An 18191-nucleotide genomic window follows, 5' to 3' on the forward strand; every position below is an offset into this window, starting at 1 on the left:
AACCCTCATTTTAAGAAACCAGGGGAGATCCGTTAGTGGACTAGGCCACCAATGCTGGACTTCGAGAGATGTTTCTCGAGGAGGAGCTGGTGGCGGCCTCAGAACATTCTGGTGAAGGGAACTCGAATTACATATGAACCGTCAGGATCATCTGCCATGAAAGAGCAAGAGTTAAACCTTTCGTACATCACCTTCCGAAGCTCGAACATCTTCATAACTGTGAACTTTTAAGTAAACACGAACTAAAAGGAACAGTCACGAGAAAGGCCGTAATGTGCGTGCAGTGTATCCGTGAGGGGAGGCGGAGAGGCCCCAAGGCTGAGCGGAAGCCAGCCATATTAGCAAGGAGTGTCGCGTTGTGGATCAGTCAGTTGGCCGCGCTGGCTCTCGGGGTAGGTCGTGTGTGGGTGTGTCGTTATGCCTGGCCTCTCATGGGAGAGATCATGGCAAACATAATTTAGTGATACAGAAAAATGGACTTTTATCTTATTGTTGCATTTAGTGGTAGTATGAAAGTCGATCAGAGGTCTTTGTTTATCATGTAGGCACTACCATATTCTTGTTGATTTTTATTAGTGGCGCCTTGAAAGAGACTTACGAGACTTTCGGGGATGGAGAGGGACCTGGCCGGCTACTTGCTTTGACGCGATAAGGCCAAGCTGGAGCAAGGAACTGGATCGTTCAACGACTCGCAACAAACTCCCTTCAGAGTTGGTTAGTATGTGAGTGCTTAATACTTGAATGTATCGAGTGATCATGGTGTTTGACACTGCTTGATGTAAGGAATCTAGTTCATACATTTATCTGTTATTTGCTGTGTATCAGTTCATATATATATATATATATATATATATATATATATATATATATATATATATATATACATATATATATATATATATATATATATATATATATATATATATATATATATATATATATATATATATATATACACCTTCTGTATGATTTATGACAAACTTTGGACAATATTAGCTTCGTAACTGCCACATAGACTCTTCCTTGGAATGAGTCGTGGCCATTAACCCTAACCTCCTTGCTGTCTGGAGATATGTTTCATCTGTTGCCGAGAGACACGAAACATTTATGACGGATCTGGCTGCTTTGAACTTTCCATTCGATTTTCATGTGATGCATGGTATATATCAAGTGAACCCCTCGAGGTACTGTTTTGCAAGCCCATGAGCCACTGTCTAATTGAGCTTTGAAACGCTCAGGAATCCTCGAAGTGTTATGCAGTGAAACCTCAAAATTCTTGGGAATTTATATTCGCTCACTCAGAGATTAGGCTCGAATCATGGATTTGAACACGCTCGCTCTCACAGATCATAGGGGAAAGGAAGAGTGTGCTTTGCGAAAGGTTCTCTAAGTTCCAGAAGGTTGCATTGTTCCACGAAGTCTAAGCCTGGAGGTCGATCCGAAATCAAAGCTTTGTGGACGAACGGACAGATAGGTATTCGGATGAGTAGAAGGATAGACAGACGAACGGATACTCCAGTGGAAAGGTAGATGGACGGTTGGACTAGTGGAAGATGGAAGGATGGTTGGACGAACGTCGAGAAAAGTATCACTTAAGAAGATAATTCTAATGATGAAAATGTAAGGAACGTTACACTGCTCGTTAGCGGAAGAAACCAATCACTGCTGTTTTAAGTCACTAATTACAGTGTTTAACAATCCACTCGTTGAAACTTCTGAAATTTATGTATTTCGGAAATAGTTTCCGTCTGAACTATATATATTACTATTAATGTATTTCAACGGTCTGATACGTAATGATATCGAGGGGGGTTGGAGCTTGTTAAATGTATTCAAGTTGCAATTAATTTAGATTTTTGTTCGAGTGTCGTTATCTATCTGCCTTGGTATCACGGTTCATACAAGCCTGGAAAAGCCGGTTTTTTTTGCTTCTTATAACTATCCAAATCTGAACAGTGCTATTTGGTATGAATTATGAATGGGAGCCTGAAAAATGGACCAAATGATATGTTCACGACCTGCATCCATTTTTCCTGTTAGGGTCTTTCCTGCAGCTTTTTTGTTGTCATAGCCACTATGATACACAAGACCACGAAATAAATCTTTAGAAGTGTCAGTAGGAGTATTCTCGATGTAAGCTAATAATAGCAAAGAAATATCCAAAAATGGTTTCTGTGGGCCTGAAAAGAAAAGAAAAGAAAAGAAATTTGATCGATAAGCTTTCGAACCCTTGTGTGAGGGAGGACAGTGTTGGCGGGCTGGTGTGTGGCTTAGGGAGTCTGGTGACACGGTTTGGTTGGCGGAACTGAGGCTTCCGCTTATCCCAGCCGCTCACTTGATGAAACGGATATTAAATGTTTTAACTTCGTTCTGTCGCTGAGGCTAAGACGCAAGGATAGTTGGGGAACTTCAGCTCGCACTCACACACCCTGGCCATGATTTCAGGTCCAGGTCCAGGTAACTGGAGGTAAAGCTATGTCTTTCTTGTTTGTTGACTGAAGGGTTAGGTCTTTAGCAGCTAAGGAATTTGAAGGAGTTTGTTGGAATCTTCTTGGGAGTGTGGTAAAGAGGGGAAAGTTTGGAAGGAGAAGTAAGTTAGATGGGTTATAGATCCTGGGGCGCAATCCCCAGGTGCATCATTTTCATTCATTCAGTGATTTCGTCGACAGATTCGTAGATTTTTACTAACTGGCGCAGTGGCAAGACAATGTAATCTTCACTGAACATTGCACTTTATTATCTTCATTATCTTTATTATCCTCATTATTGTCGTTTGAGGTTTAAGGTGCTACTGATGAATCAGGGGGAAAAAAATCCTAGATTTAGTTTGTTTTGGGTTGGGCCAGTGTTCGTCAGGGCACGAGGAAGCCAGTCTATATTAGACCGAGGAACAATTCACCTAAGCGTAATCCATCCTGAAGTATTACATTCGTATTAGATTGGCCCCAGTTCTGTTAGGTGCTTATGGTCATTTTGGTGCTGTACTGTAACTGATACTTATATCCTATTCGGATGTAATTTTGGTAAAAAATTGATTTTTGTTGTCCAGAAATGTTGGTACAGCCACACGCGTGACGTTCACCCATTGTTGCTAACCCCCGAGTTGACATGACAACACACTGGTATAACATGACAGCGTCTGTAAAAACTGAACAGGCGTGACTTTGAAACTCGATGAATGCGATGGTTTTAGATAGAAAGCAAAAATGATACTTGTAAATAGTTTTCATTAATTCGTTTTACATATAGCTTTGTGTGAATGCTGCACTACCCTTTTCAAAGCGTCAGTGATAGGTGTCTGGACTCGGGAACACCATTGGTCTCGACCTGCCAAAGCTCCATCAGTGGCAGGTCGGGAACCCATCACTCCAGCCTGCAGGTGGGTCCACTTCTCATGCAAATTTGTTCGAGGGGATGGGAGCCTCACTTAAATGGATTGTTAATGCAGAGCCGAGGTGTGGGAGATGGGCAAGAATCGTGATTGATTTTGTAAGAATGGAAAATGGCATATATGAAGGTCATGGAGAATACTAAGGTTTGATGATATACGTAGATGGTGTGGAATGTATGGATTAGGGAGAACGATTAGTATTGGGTGTATAAAATCATGAGAGTATTTGGTAGATGCGGACACACACACACACACACACACACACACACACACACACACACACAAGTCCAGATAAAGTGAAGAAGATAGAAGGGAAGATTAAGAGTAAACTTCAACTTGTTTGCTTACTATTTATTTTTTTTGCTGTCTGAGGGCCGCTGTTCGATTCTGTTTCTTTTCTTCTTTATTGTGTTTAGGTGACCTTACCAGCACTGGCTGTACCTCACAGAATTCTGGTCACTGTAATGCATTTATGTGTTTTTGCGGGGTGTTGTACCTCATTTTCCTTCCATGCGAAGGAATGTGTGTGAATGTATGGAAACATGATATCTACTACGGTATATATATCTGCTGTTATAGCTAGTGGCATCATCTGGCCCGGTTTTATTCTTATATGCCACAACTGCAACGCCCACTTGTAACCTGCAACTCTGATTCTCAGGCCTATATAACATATTGATATTTATGGGCGACACGTACTCAATGACCACATTCAGCTGATTCTGCACAGCTGACACTATTCGCGTACAAACAACCAAACAACCACCAAAGCCTTTTGACAGTTGTGTGTGGACGGTGTTATCGGCTCAGTCTCGACCGGAAGTTAGTATTCTATTGTATGTATATACATTTATTTCACTTTTTCATAAGCTGTGATATCAGGTTGGTTGATCTCGAAAGCCGGTGTGGAACATATCGCTTTTTTTCTTTTTTTTTTTTATATATTCCTTAAAACTTTGACTGCAGTTTCACTAGAAATGCACATACATAATCTCTTATGTTGGGTTAAAAATTTAAGTTTCCATGTTGGCAGAGTAGCTGGGAGGGGTAACTCCTTCCCTCCTCTGTCGAGAGCTTTAAGAGCGCGATAACGAAGTTCTCAAGAGCTGCCCAGCTCTAACGAGGAGGATTGGCAGAAGTCGTCAGCTTTGAAGACATTTAACGGGGACTTTACTGGAGGCGCTGTGGGTTATTGTCAAGGGCTTGCATTACGGTGTGGTATGTGGCGGGTCGTCACTCTGCCGTTTGTTGAGCTACGTGAGTTGAATTAAGTTCGTTACGTTTGATGAAGATAATTTTAGTGACTTGTATTAGATAATATTTCTCGTGTTTCACGACAACAAGATAGCAACGGTTCTCATAGGCATTATGGAGTTAACCTTACTGAGCTTGTTATATCGTCAGCCTAAAGCGTGGATTCGTGACGGTATGCGGAAGAACAAACACAAAATAGCTTCGATGTTTATTAGAAAACAAAAAAGAAAAAGCGCACGTGGTTAACTTTGTGCATTCAAGAGCCAGTTCCTCACAAGAACACCTCTGACTGCATATGCTGTGCATACATGTGCCTTTAGGACACCCCAATACACCGTCCATACCATTTTTGTCATCGCTCATTCCACTCGTCTTTACACCGTTGTCGTGTCACCGCTCATCCTGTCAGCGTCTTGAGGGAGCTGGGGTAAGGATCCTTGCCCTCCACTGTGTGTTCACTTGATGGCCTTGGGACGCTGTTGAGGTAATAGACTGAAGGGGGTAACTGACTCCTGGCTAGACTGCTTTATTCCCATGTGTTTATGTAATGTCCTTGTTTTGCTGCTGCTGATGCTGGTCTTTCTTTTTATCCATAAACTGCCGCAAATTCCTCGATCATATGTATTTGTTCCTTTGCGCATTATACAAGTTGATCACAGACGTAAAAACAAGAAAAAGAATGGTATGTAATGACTTTTTTTTTTCAAGAACGAACTGTAAGAATCAGATCCGGAGGGACGGAAATGATCATTACAGGAACAAAGGGGAACCAGTTCTTATTCTCAGCGTGAGAAATAAGAAAAGATGATGTTTTAAACATCTGAAAGAGTAACTACAATGTCGCCTTGAGAACGGCGGGTCCAGAGCGTTACGATACGACTCGAGCAAGACAGCATGACTTGTGTGTGATGGCCTGGCCGTTGACCTGTTTCTTTATAAATCATTTAAAAGATCACGCCATCATACTTGATGGTCATACCATGGTACTTACGGGTTGTTCAGTCGTGCTGAATAATGGTTTTACCATTAAGTCAACAGTCATCAAATCCAACATACATACATACGTACAGTGACGGCCAGTTCGAGACCTTGTCATCATGACTCATGCGTATGAATGACACAGTACCTGATCAGAGGTAATTCAAGAGTGGTTATGATCTAACTATGGTGTGGCAAATCAACGGTCGGTCGGCCCTTAGAGTAGTGGGGGTTATCAGTTTGTCCACTGGATGGTGCTGGGGGAGCAACTTTGAGGTGGTATTATCAGTGATTCGTATATCATATTGTTATTATTATTATTATTATTATTATTATTATTATTATTATTATTATTATCATTTCTATTATTATTATTATTATTATTATTATTATTATTATTATTATTATTATTACAATGAAGACGACAACATCAGCATCTACTCAACAAGTTGCATTGGAACGAAAGAAGCAAAATAGAATGTTTAGTTCTGTTTAGCTAAAGAAAGAAGGAAAAAAGGGAAATTAAGAGATTGTTAAAGTAATCTAGGGTTGTGGGTGGGTATGTATGCGAATGTTTATGTGCATGCGTGTTTGTGTGCTTGTAGGAAAGTGTTAACACGTGTGTATGACGTCAGGTTACCCGGATGGCAGGAGGCCACCCTCATCTGTTGCCAAAGATGATAAACTTTTAAATTCTTTTCCAAGCACATAAGAAGGATGAAAATAGAAGCAAAGTGATACTTTGTAGGGTATATAGTCAGGAAAGAGACAGATCAGGCAAGCTTTAATTTCCCTTAAAAGCAAATAGTTTAATGGCTGTGCAAGTGATAATAGAGTAAAATAGAAAAATAACTTCCCAACGGGGGTTTAGAATTGAACTTTTAGTCTTTTGAACGGTTCTACTTCAGCGTTTTCATAACACTGAATAATGCAGTTTGTTACTTGGGTCTTACAGTGTTATTTTGAATTTCTCGGCGGTTGAACTGTGCGAGGGTTTTGCCCTCGATTTACTTAGATATCAAAAACCGTCATCATTAAAAAAGAGAATGTACTTATCGATAGTCATTTTTACTCTGTCATTCATCCAGATACACATATCCAGTCAGTCATCCCATCACATACCCAGGCTCGTCCAGTCAATGATACCCAGTTCCTCATGCGTATCTCGTTGCACCCAGTTCCTCATGCGTAACTCATTGCACCCAGTTCCTCATGCGTAACTCTTTTCACCCAGTTCCTCATGCGTTCATTGTACCCAGTCACTCATCTGGTCACTGATATCGATACTCAATGACTTACATCAGTCGAGTCACAGGAATCAGCATTCACGAGAGTCCATTAAGGTATGGTATACCGGTTTGTTTATCCCAGGCTTTTGGTGATGTTAATATACTTCTCGCTTCTGTAATTCGTCCGCTAAAGTGACAGTTTTCGAGTGATTGATAAAAGTGTAAGTGAGTCATTGCTTTATCGAGATTAGTAAAGCGTACCACTTACTCCAAAGGCTTTTGTGCTTAATGCTCAACGTTTTTGCGTTGACTTTGGATACACCTGGTCGAAGATTCGGACAGGTACAGAAAGAGAACGAAAGATACCTATAACGTAAACAGGAATTAATTACTCGATGCATTATTTTTTTCTGTTTATAACGATAAACCAAATTTTCTGTTGATGTTGAAGTCAAGTTTTATATTTCTTTTGCTGAATATCATTAGGTATATATGTTCATATTTGTGATGATTTTGTACCTGATCTGCACTAAGTAAAGTATAGATTTTTTGTTGTTATAACTGACATGTAAAGAATTGTGTGTTAAAGAAGATAATAGTTTTGTTATATGGTACACGGTAACGATTTTGCTTCATGTATGCATTGTAAGATTATGTTCGTGATATCATGACTTACCAACAGGTTCCTCCGTACAAGATGAGTGACGAATGTCTGACGCGACACGGCAGCAGTACACGTCATGGGTCAGATGCAATCCGGAAGTAACGGTACCAGGCTGTGACGCAGACTGTGTGGCTCATGATATAGCGTTATCAAGGTGAGAGGCCACGTTACGTAAACATAACATTATTTGGATGTGACAATACCCCGATATGTGACGCTGCCCAGACTGAGTCAACGTCTAAGTGTGACTCCTACAGCCTGTAACGCTGCCGGCAGGTAACGGATGGGTGACGGGAACCACTTGGTAACGGCTGGGCTGGATCTACTGACCGATGGTCCGTCACGCCTCCAGCGTCGCACTGTGTACAGCATGTGAGTACAGTTATCGTGTCTGTCTTTCGTAGCCTGTTTAGCCCCTTCTGGTCGGTATGTGTGTGTTTTGCTCCGTCCGAGAGTGGTCGGTTCTTTCGTAATTTGACTGAACCGAGTTTTGCATTAGTTTACAGAGAGAGAGAGAGAGAGAGAGAGAGAGAGAGAGAGAGAGAGAGAGAGAGAGAGAGAGAGAGAGAGAGAGAGAACCTTTGCGCAAACCAAAGAGAGATTACAAGAAGGTGCTCGGTAGATTTATTCTGTTGCTGGATAACCTTGACGAGTTTTCGGTAGTCGGCATAGATTTATCGATAACAGTTTGAAAATGAATGTCATTAGGAGGAAATAAGCCAGGGTCCACTTGACCCCAATTTGGTTCACTGATTGGTATTATTTTTTTCTTTTTTTACACACACTCCCCCACTTTTGTCCACACACGCTCACCCACACCCCACACGCACTCCCCTGCTCTTGTCCACGCACGTTCACCCACACTCCACACACACACACTCCCCCTCTCTTGCCCGCACACGTTCACCCACACGCTGGCTCTTTGCCAGTCATTCAGTCTCTCATCGTCTTTCCTCCTTATTATATTACTCTTAAAGTTTTCTACAACTTCCTTCTTTATGAGAGAAGTTCCTTCACTCTTGTGTGTGTTAATTTCCCACTCTGTCCGGTCGTTTCACTGCGCCATCCGAAAATGAGCGGAGTCATCTGTGCAGCCAGTGTTACAGACGCATCTTACACCGCGTTACGTCAAAGCAGGGGAGAACCGTTTCTCGGAAGAGGTTCCTCCGCATCTGTCAGCATACGTTCATTACATTCCGGTGGTGATATCTCGCCAACAATGTTAGGTCTCGGAACTGAGATAGAGTCGTCGCTCTGTAGTTTGAGGAGAGGGAGACTTTACCTGCTCACCTCGAATATTAAGGAGCCATGAGCATGGGTCTGGCAGAGTCTCTGGTTGGAGCGTGTGTAGTGGAGACGTGTTCTTAGCTGGAGGCGTGGTGGACTTGCGTAAGTACCCAGATATGAGCTTGAGGTCCATGGTCAGCAGAAGTGCGTCCACAAACCTCTGCGCACTAGACGTACAAGTGACATTAGCGCATGTTGTATAGATGTTGATTTGTTCTGTGTAAATGCTTCGCAAACCATTGTTAAGTTTTCTTACAAAGCTGTTTTTCCGACTCTTACTTTAATCTTTAACTTCTCATTCGTTTTTCTACAAGAGATAGTATTGCTTTCCGCTGTAAAGGTTCCTCTCTTACGTTGTATTTTTTTTTTTTTGAAAGACAAGGGAATATGTTTTGTTCTTTGCTGAAACGGTTTCAATTCCTTTATCTCTCTGGTTGGACATTAAAAGGTTTGCTTTTTGTTTTTTTGTTGGAGAGATGTCTTTTTTGTACGTGTTTTCACTCCAAGAGATTTTTTTTCTTATTCTTCCACCCCTCACTTTCCTCTTCATTCTATTATTCCTCGTTATCATCATACCTTCTCTCCGCTCATACCACTGGGCCTGAATCCCTCACTTATTGTGATGATGAAGGACTGTACCGTTAGTCAGCCACCTGTATGGGACCTTGAGCTGCAGACGGAGTCTGTTTTTACTGCGTGGTCCATCCTGCTCGTTCCTGCTGGCCACGCCACACCCCAGTGAACCCTACTGGCCACTCCCCAGTGAACCCCGCCGGCCACACCCTCACCCCAGCCTTACAGGTCGTCTGTTCTCGTCCAGGTGTGAGGAGGAAGAGCATTAGCGCCCCTCCGTGGATTCCCTTGAGAAGAACTGGGAAGGTGTTACCGTTAGGCTAAGTATTTTTCTCCCATTCTCTCTCTCTCTCTCTCTCTCTCTCTCTCTCTCTCTCTCTCTCTCTCTCTCTCTCTCTTAATCCCTTGGTGTTATTCTGCTCGCCATCGGAGTTTCTAAGATAAGAATGAAAATTAAATGCTGTTTCTGAAGAGAAGTTACCTGATAAACCGTAAAGTTCACCGCAGTGGACTAGATAACATTGTATGTAGCAGTGACGGCTGAGGTTGCAGTCTGCCTAGCACTGGGCCGTGTTGCCCTTTAGAGTGGCAGATCTCGTCCTAGAAAACACAGCATCCCTCACCTGATGCCAGATGATCCCGTTCAGTGGGATGTGGGTGGCTATCAGCTGGTAACCTGCATGGATGGCCTCAGAGGGTAACCTGCTTACACTGCAATGGGTCTTACCCGTTTGATTCGTGTGTGTTCGTGCATCTTTAGGACGACCAGAAGGGGATTGGCGAGAAATTCGCGTCTGGATCTTCGTTTGTTGTGTTATTAGGTTGTGTGAGATGGACGGGTCACCGAGATTGCACGAGGGGGATAGCCAGGTCCGCGATGTTGCAATTTAAGATAGCTACGTAGGTCCTGAAATAATCCTTAAAGATAAACAGGTCTCCGATATTACTCTTTGAGATGGTCAGGCCCACAGGAATACTCTCAATAAGCATCAGTTTTGTTTTTATAAAGAATTTAAAACTGTTTTTTTTTTCCTAATGCCATGTACGTAGAGCTTCCATTTGCGAATGGTGTTGAGTGTTCCTATTGTGAAGAAAGACGAACAAGTGATAACGAAGTTGATGTTTGACAAGGTTCGTAGTGTTTCTTTCCTTGTATTCGTTGGAAATCTGACAGTCTGGGCTGGAGAGTCATAGGGAAAGGGGACATCGTCCGGTCGTGTGGAGTCACCCTTCATTTACTTCACGGAGAGGAGAAAAAAAAAAAGGTGTCGAAATTGGAGGCGACACTAAAGTCTTGTTGGTGGAGACGACAGACTCCCGGGCAGGTCGGACGTGCGTTGTGTGTGCATCTGTGTGGGAGGAGAGGACTGGCCGTGTGGAGCCTGGGGGAGGAACACACACACACACACACATACAGATTTCAAAGTTACGCAAGAGTTGGTCCATCTGATTCAGCCGGCAGGTGAAGGGTTGGTGAGGTGGCTGTCGCAATGTGGTAGACACTCTGGTCCAGATGTTGGTAAAATTGATAGAACTAGTATCTCTCTCTCTCTCTCTCTCTCTCTCTCTCTCTCTCTCTCTCTCTCTCTCTCTCTCTCTCTCTCTCTCTCTCTCTCTCGCCCTTCCTCCCTCCCTGTGTTTTCGCTGCTCGACCTTTGTGTTTTTGTCTCTTCCTTCAGCAAGAGCTCCAGAAATATATACATATATTTATTCATTTATTTTTCGTGTTTTTTTTTTCTCTCTCTCTTAGTTACCAGCAGCTACAGCTGCGTCCTCTTCCTTCAGTCTTAAGACGACCTTGCTGAGACATGAGAGATGTTCACTCTGTTTAACAAACTCTAAGATAGACTTGTTGGTTTTGAATTTGAGGTTTGAATTTGAGATCCTTATGTCAACGCGTCTAGAGATAAGTAGGTTTAGTTTTTACATATTTGAGTATGACTGATTCCAGAGAGGTTATGTACAGCACCTGATGCATCCCATGAAACTTGGGAATGGGGTTGGTAACGTGGGTAAATGAATAGAAAATCCCTACATGAATGGGAAGACTGATAGAATATCTGTTGTGATACTTTAGTAAATGGACCATAATCACCTCAACATGAGACGAATGGAGAAATTTTTCATTGATTTGCGAATTTCCATTCGTGCCCGGTCGTTCATAGGCGTTCGTTCATTCGTCCGTCTGTTTCACGTTCCCAGAACACCTTCACCTTTGAGTCGCCAGCTCTTTCATGAGTGGAAGGGTTTAACTCGCTGGTAATTCATCTCGACCTGTTGTTGGTTCCAAGGTCAGAGGTGAGGGTGAGAATACCTGGTGCTGCGAGAGAAACTAGAGAACAGTGCTGGTCTCCATGCTGGCCTTCAGAGTTTGTGATGCATGACCTTTGTAAGGTCACCGAGGTCTTCATGCAGTGTCTAGAGAGCACCGGCCGCTTGGGTCACTCAGCAGCCAAACTACATCGTGGTTAGATTGCTTAATGATGACCTTAACCTGTTTTTTTTTTCCCTGAGTCGGAGAGGTCACCATGGAAATGTCCTTTGAATGCCGTGCCTCATAAACAAGTGTTAAGTACAGTGGTTGACCAGATGGAGCCCTTGGATATATCTTGACTCTTGGGCTTTTGATTATCTTTCTTCTCTAGAAAAGGTTTTCTGATTCGCACGTGAGACGCTGTGAAAATATCTGGCCAGACCGGATGTCGTAACAGCTTGACTACCTTTGTCGTACGTGAGGCAATGTCTTCCGTCGTGTGGGTACCATAGAGGACTTAGGGAGGAAGTGGGTAGGGCAGTGTTGGAGGGACTGGGTGTGAGCATTAGCGGAGGTGGAGGAGGGCTAGTGGTGGAGGAAATCCTCCTCATCATTCGCCTCACTGGCCACATCCACTACCCCCCTCCCCCCTCACTCCGCACGCCTGTTCGCTGGCTCCTCCCTCAGGCCAAACGTTTAAGGATGGCGTGTTGTCCTGGTCCTGGTGCCAGCCTAACTTCCCTGGCCTAACCACCTGCCCTGGTCTTGTCAGTCCTGGCTCCTCCATCTCCCCCGTGCCTCACTGGCACCCCTTGCATTCCTGGGGCTGGCACCGTGGCAGTGTATGGTGTTGCGCTCACCCCTCTGGCACCTTGCGAGCTGAGGCAGCGAGGTAGTGCCAGCAGCAGGAGGAGCCGGGCAGTCACCAGCGTGTTCGCCCGTGGGTAGGCTGTGTGGTGGAGCCGCTCCCGGCCTTTGTTCCCACTTGGGGCTGAAGGCTTTCGCGTCCCAGCCGTGCCCTGGCTGCCCTTGTGTTGTGCTGTGACGCTGACCCCTTACCCGTAACGCTTGCTAAAAAGTACAGTATTGTCACGGGATTAAGGGAGAGGAAAACACACACATAACTCGAGTTGACTGAGAGCCTGATGCCATAGGAAGTCACAGAGAACTGTCGATATGTAAAAGAAAAACAGAAAGAAAGACAGACAGTTTGTACGGGAGTTAAGTAATGGTACACGCACCGGAAAACAGTGCGTGTGAGACTCTAGGAACTAGAAAGAATTTGTGTTGGCTGTGGTAGTGGCATTGTCCGCTGCCTGCCTTCCCTGACAACGTTTCTCACAGCAAACGTTCAGTCGGGTGCTGGGCGGAGGCAGCACACAGACCCCGTGTTACTGGACACTCGCACACACACTCTGTTCGTGTGTGTGTATACATGTACCTCCTCACCGGTGAGGGTAAAAACAAAGGTGTTTTTGTTACTGGACTTGTGTCTCCTGCATATTGAGGAGAGCTCTGCACAGTGTAACTGTAGCGTGTGTGTACCAGGATGTCTTCGTTGTGGTTCTTTGGTTTGTGTTGCATCATACGGTGTGCATTGTAAGAGTCTTATGGGAATGAGTTGGGTTTCGTTTTCCTTTACAGCAGAATATATTCGTTCGAATTGTACATGGGTACTATATTATGCAACTCAGGACTCCTGTTATGGTGTCCTTGTAGCTTCGAGGCTGCACACTCCACGCAGGAGCAGGGAAATGATAGACTCCTTTGGAGCGAGAAGTCTACCAATGAGAATGTACTCCTTTCTCTTCACTGACAGTAATACTGCCTCACAGAAGATGACTTCCTGCTTGCAATGTAACCACGAGTAGGGGGAGTCCGGTAACACCCAGTAATGTTATATACGCCCTGTTATGGGAATGGTTGTGTTAGGTGGACATCTTTTCGCGTGTTTTCAAAGGGACGCATAAAAACTACGTAACAGGGGACCCAGGGATGCGTAGATTGATACCTCTGTCAAGGGATGTTCCCGGACACAGTTGGAAAATCCCTGACACGACTTTATGTTTTGTTCAATAAGTGGGGAGTTGTCTGTAGAGGACCGTGCCTGTGTGTTATGTATGTTCAGGTATAGTGTGAGATCATTTCCGACGACGGGAAACTACCTATGATTTTTTTCTGTTCAAAATCTGTAGTTTATGGTTCTGTTTAAATGAAAGCGAGAATCCTTTTGTGGCGTTGGTAGCAGACGGCTTAGCACGGGCATGGTTATGACCCAATCGAATCCATTTTTGAATATATATATATATATATATATATATATATATATATATATATATATATATATATATATATATATATATATATTTATGTATGTATTTTTCTAACATTGATGAAGTAGACTGTGAACAGGTATTTGAAAGATATGGGGATAAAACAAACGAGAGGACAAAACAGAAAATTAAGGAAAAAAAACTCATTAAAAAAGAGTGAGGTTTTATTGTAGTATAAGTGATTGACGATGGAATAAACTGATTGAGGGACATGATGGATACAGAGAGCTTACAGAAGTTTGAAAGGTTCTATGGTAGTAGGGGATGTACAAGAGATGGGACCAAAGGAGTGTAAAACTCCCTCCTACGTTAATGATCATCAGCCCATATCTTAGCTGCCACAGAGGCCACCATAAGTCCGTGTCGGGGATTACGCGCTCAAGACCCATATGTTAATGTTCAAAGAAAAGAGTGGCATTAGTGTCGCTGATTATCTTCTTTAAGGTACAGGATCCGTCACTGGTCTTCAGTTACTAACACAGATTTCCTTCATAGACTAGGCTGCCTTCTGTGTGAGGGAGTGGCTCCTTATATTTATCCACAGTCTCGAAAACCCTTGAATTATTCTTTTTGACCTCACTTACCATCTCTTGTTTTATGATCTGTATTTAAGGCTTGGTTTGGATGAGAACTTTTGTCCATGATTGGATCCTTCGATAACAAAAAAAGGGAGATATATATGAAAGTAGGTGACCAATGTATGGCGTCAATTGTAGATTTATGGTTTTGTTTACAAGCTTACATGTTTGCAATCGTCTCCTGGCGTCCACCCTCAACAGCGCCCTACCCCATGGGCGTTTGGCGGCCTGCCACCTCGTATGGGGCTTCTTCCTCGGTTGGTTTAATCGAACTCACCTTCTGGACCTTTTCTTTTGGAGGAAACATTCCAAGAATGAGATCATACGATCTTCTTTATTCATAGATATCGTATTTACCATTCTTTTGTCTCGACCAAATATTTCCTCGATTGTAAGATTGTAACCAATTTTGTTTTCGTTTTTCATTCAAAATTGCCGTGAGCAGACGTCTTTAATGACAGGACTCGTGCGGTGGTCCCCGTCCCCCGTCATGCCTCAGACGACCTCTTTGTTTTGCCTTTTTTTCCAGTTTTTGCTCCGGTCCTCCGGCAGTGTGAATGCCACCCACCTCCTGTGTTGCTAGTATAAAACACAGGGCGGCTCCCGTATTTTTGTCTTTTTTTTTTTTTTAACCTCTCTCGCCCTGATAAGAGGGTTTTATAATTCACTTTGGGCGAATTTCTCTTGATCTCCTTATGTTTTTCCCTCGAGACTGATGTAAGGAAATAAGTTTTTCCAGTTTCCCTAAAATTATCACTCACTTCCGTTCCACTTCTCCGTCGCCAGTCAGCCAGTCAGTACGTCTGGCTGCGTCCCAGTTCCCGGCCGGACCTTTTGTATCGTCTCTCCCCCCGTCGTCCACAGGGCAGAGAGTGTACAATAAATTCCCTGACTTTTAAAGCCAAAATCAAATTTCAAACTTTCCCTTCTTTCCTTTCGCCTACACCTTTACATTCTGAGGTAGTCTGACCCACATTCCTTGTGTTTTTCTCCTCTTTACGCCTTCCTTCACGTCATTTTTTTTTCGAGTCGGTATTTATAGGGTTTTTGACCTGAATGTTGCATATTGTTATCCCTGGACACAGTAATGGGGATTTTAGATTTTTTTTTATCATGGCTTACTCTTGTTAAGGATATAACGAAGTTATTAATTAATATACAGGATGTGTATAGAGCCCTTGTGTAAGTTTAAACTTCATTAACACTGTATGTGCACAAGGGCTTTATGATCATCCCGTAAACACATACGTATGCATGAATACATACGTATGTATGCGTGTATGTCCTGTAGACCCTCATCCATTTTGTACTGAACTAGTAAATGTGTCGTGGATCTCACCATAACTGTACTGTATTCTTAAGAACAGGCATGACCATTTAACCAGTCCATCGAATGTGGAAGATTCTATTCAGAACTTACTGAGTATCAGCACCCGTAGGACGAGAGGTGCGACAGTGGTCATAAGAGGTAGGTAGGTGGCGTGTTACTTGAAGCCTGGTGAGAGAGAAGCTGAGAGACGGGGTTGGTTGGTTGGTTTAGGGTGTCAGATGGTGGCCAGAGACGGGGTCGGTCGGTTGGTAGATTGGGAATGTCAGACGATGGTCAGAGATTGGTCTGCTTGGTTAGGAGTGTCAGTTGATGGCCAGAGACGGGTTCGGTCGGTTGGGTTGGGTGTCTCGGACGATGGTCAGAGGATGGCCTGACAAGGTAATTGTGCCAGGTGGTGGCCTGAGCCCAGCTGCTTTCACAAGAAACCTCATGACCCTTGTGGAAAACGCCACATTTAGAGACCGTCCCGAACTTGGGGAACATTTACTGAGTTGCGGAACTCGTTCTTTCGCAAGAAAAAAGGCAGGGAAGAGAAATACATAGGCAAACCTCCTCTCTCTCTCTCTCTCTCTCTCTCTCTCTCTCTCTCTCTCTCTCTCTCTCTCTCTCTCTCTCTCTCTCTCTCTCTCTCTCTCTCTCTTTTCCATTAACCACGTCGAAAGGTTTGGGAAGAGATTTTCAGACAGTAGACTTTTTCGTATCTTCCATTTGCCCCGGATACAATACAGTACAAAAGTCAGGTGAGTTTGAGCCTCTGTTGTATTGGTCAGCTGTATAATACTTCCTCGTGGAGGATGGGAGTCGTGACGACCACACCGCCAGCCAGCTTATCACCACACCACCACCGCCACCTCCTCCTCCTCCTCCAACCTTCCCGAGGGCGTGTGTGGTGGGAACTGTGGTTGGCAGAGTCAGGCGAGGAGACCGATCACCCACCTGGGTTACTCTCCTCACTCAGATTGTTTGACGATGATCGTCTCTCTCTCTCTCTCTCTCTCTCTCTCTCTCCCTCTCTCTCTCTCTCTCTCTCTCTCTCTCTCTCTCTCTCTCTCTCTCTCTCTCTCTCTCTCTCTCTCTCTCTCTCTCCAGCGTCTCTGGTCCGTCCAAATCAGATCAGATGTTCCTCTCCATCGGTTGATCTTAACGGTTGTTGACCATCAAATTATGGTTCCTCACCAGCAGCCTCGGCGTCTGTTGACCATCTGCGTCAAATTACCGTCCCTCTGCAGGAGTGGCCGTCTCTCTCTCTCTCTCTCTCTCTCTCTCTCTCTCTCTCTCTCTCTCTCTCTCTCTCTCTCTCTCTCTCTCTCTCTCTCTCTCTCTCTCTCTCTCTCTCTCTCTCTCTCTCTCTCTCTCTCTCTCTCCATCTTGGCTTTGAATTTGTTTGTTTGTCTTCGTTAATTGAAGTTAATTGAGCATGTAGAGATGAACTTGTTAGATCTTTGAATCACGAGATTATCTGTGAAGTATTGTTTTTCTTTCGTATGTGGGGGAGATGACGTCATGATCTGTGTCGACACAGTTACTTACGATAATGGTAGAAGCCTTAAACCAGCACCTCGTACGTAGACCTACTTATGTTGGCGTTATAAGTGAACACAAGCACTTAATTCAGGAGACATTTGTACGAGTCGTAGGAAAGCCTCTTATCGTCTCTGTTATCGTTATTTGAGAAGGTGAGACCAGGTTTCGTCGTGGTTTCAGGCGTTGTCGTCCGCGCCCGCTCAGGTGTTAGAGGCCTGTGGGGGGTTGGAGGGAGGAAGCGAAGGGGAGCAGGGGGAGCAGGGGCAGGGAAGGTAAACTGGGACAGGGGTGTTGGGGGACGGGGACTGGGGAGGAGAGAAGGAGTGATGTTTGGGAGGAGGTGGAGACTGGGGAAAGGAGGAATAAGGGTGGCTGTAGGTGCTGGGAGGGAGGGGAAGGCTGGGGGGTTGGTTGAGGTTAGGGCGCTGCAGGTGCTGGGGGTAGCGGTGGTTCCTCGCTCTTGTACATTCTCGTAACGTAAATGTACCCCAAGGACGGGTGAGGATAGGGAGGGGAGGTGTTGGGTAGGATAATACAGGTAGGGGAGTTCGGTGGGAAGGATATTTAAAGGGGTTGGGGGCGTTCGATGGGGAGGGAAGGAGCAGAGGCGAGAGTATAGTGTGGATAGAGAGGTGTGCAGTCTCCTTAATTACCATTGCAAATGCGAGGGATTACGTTGGGGTGGCGAATTCCATGGTTTATATCCAGGTAGCAAGATGCGAGGTGAACTGCATGACCTGTTGTAGTATACACGTCATTAGTTGTTCCAAACCACCTTTCATTATCTTGTTTTTGT

Source organism: Panulirus ornatus, chromosome 13, assembly GCF_036320965.1.
Source record: "Panulirus ornatus isolate Po-2019 chromosome 13, ASM3632096v1, whole genome shotgun sequence".
Taxonomy (NCBI): domain Eukaryota; kingdom Metazoa; phylum Arthropoda; class Malacostraca; order Decapoda; family Palinuridae; genus Panulirus; species Panulirus ornatus.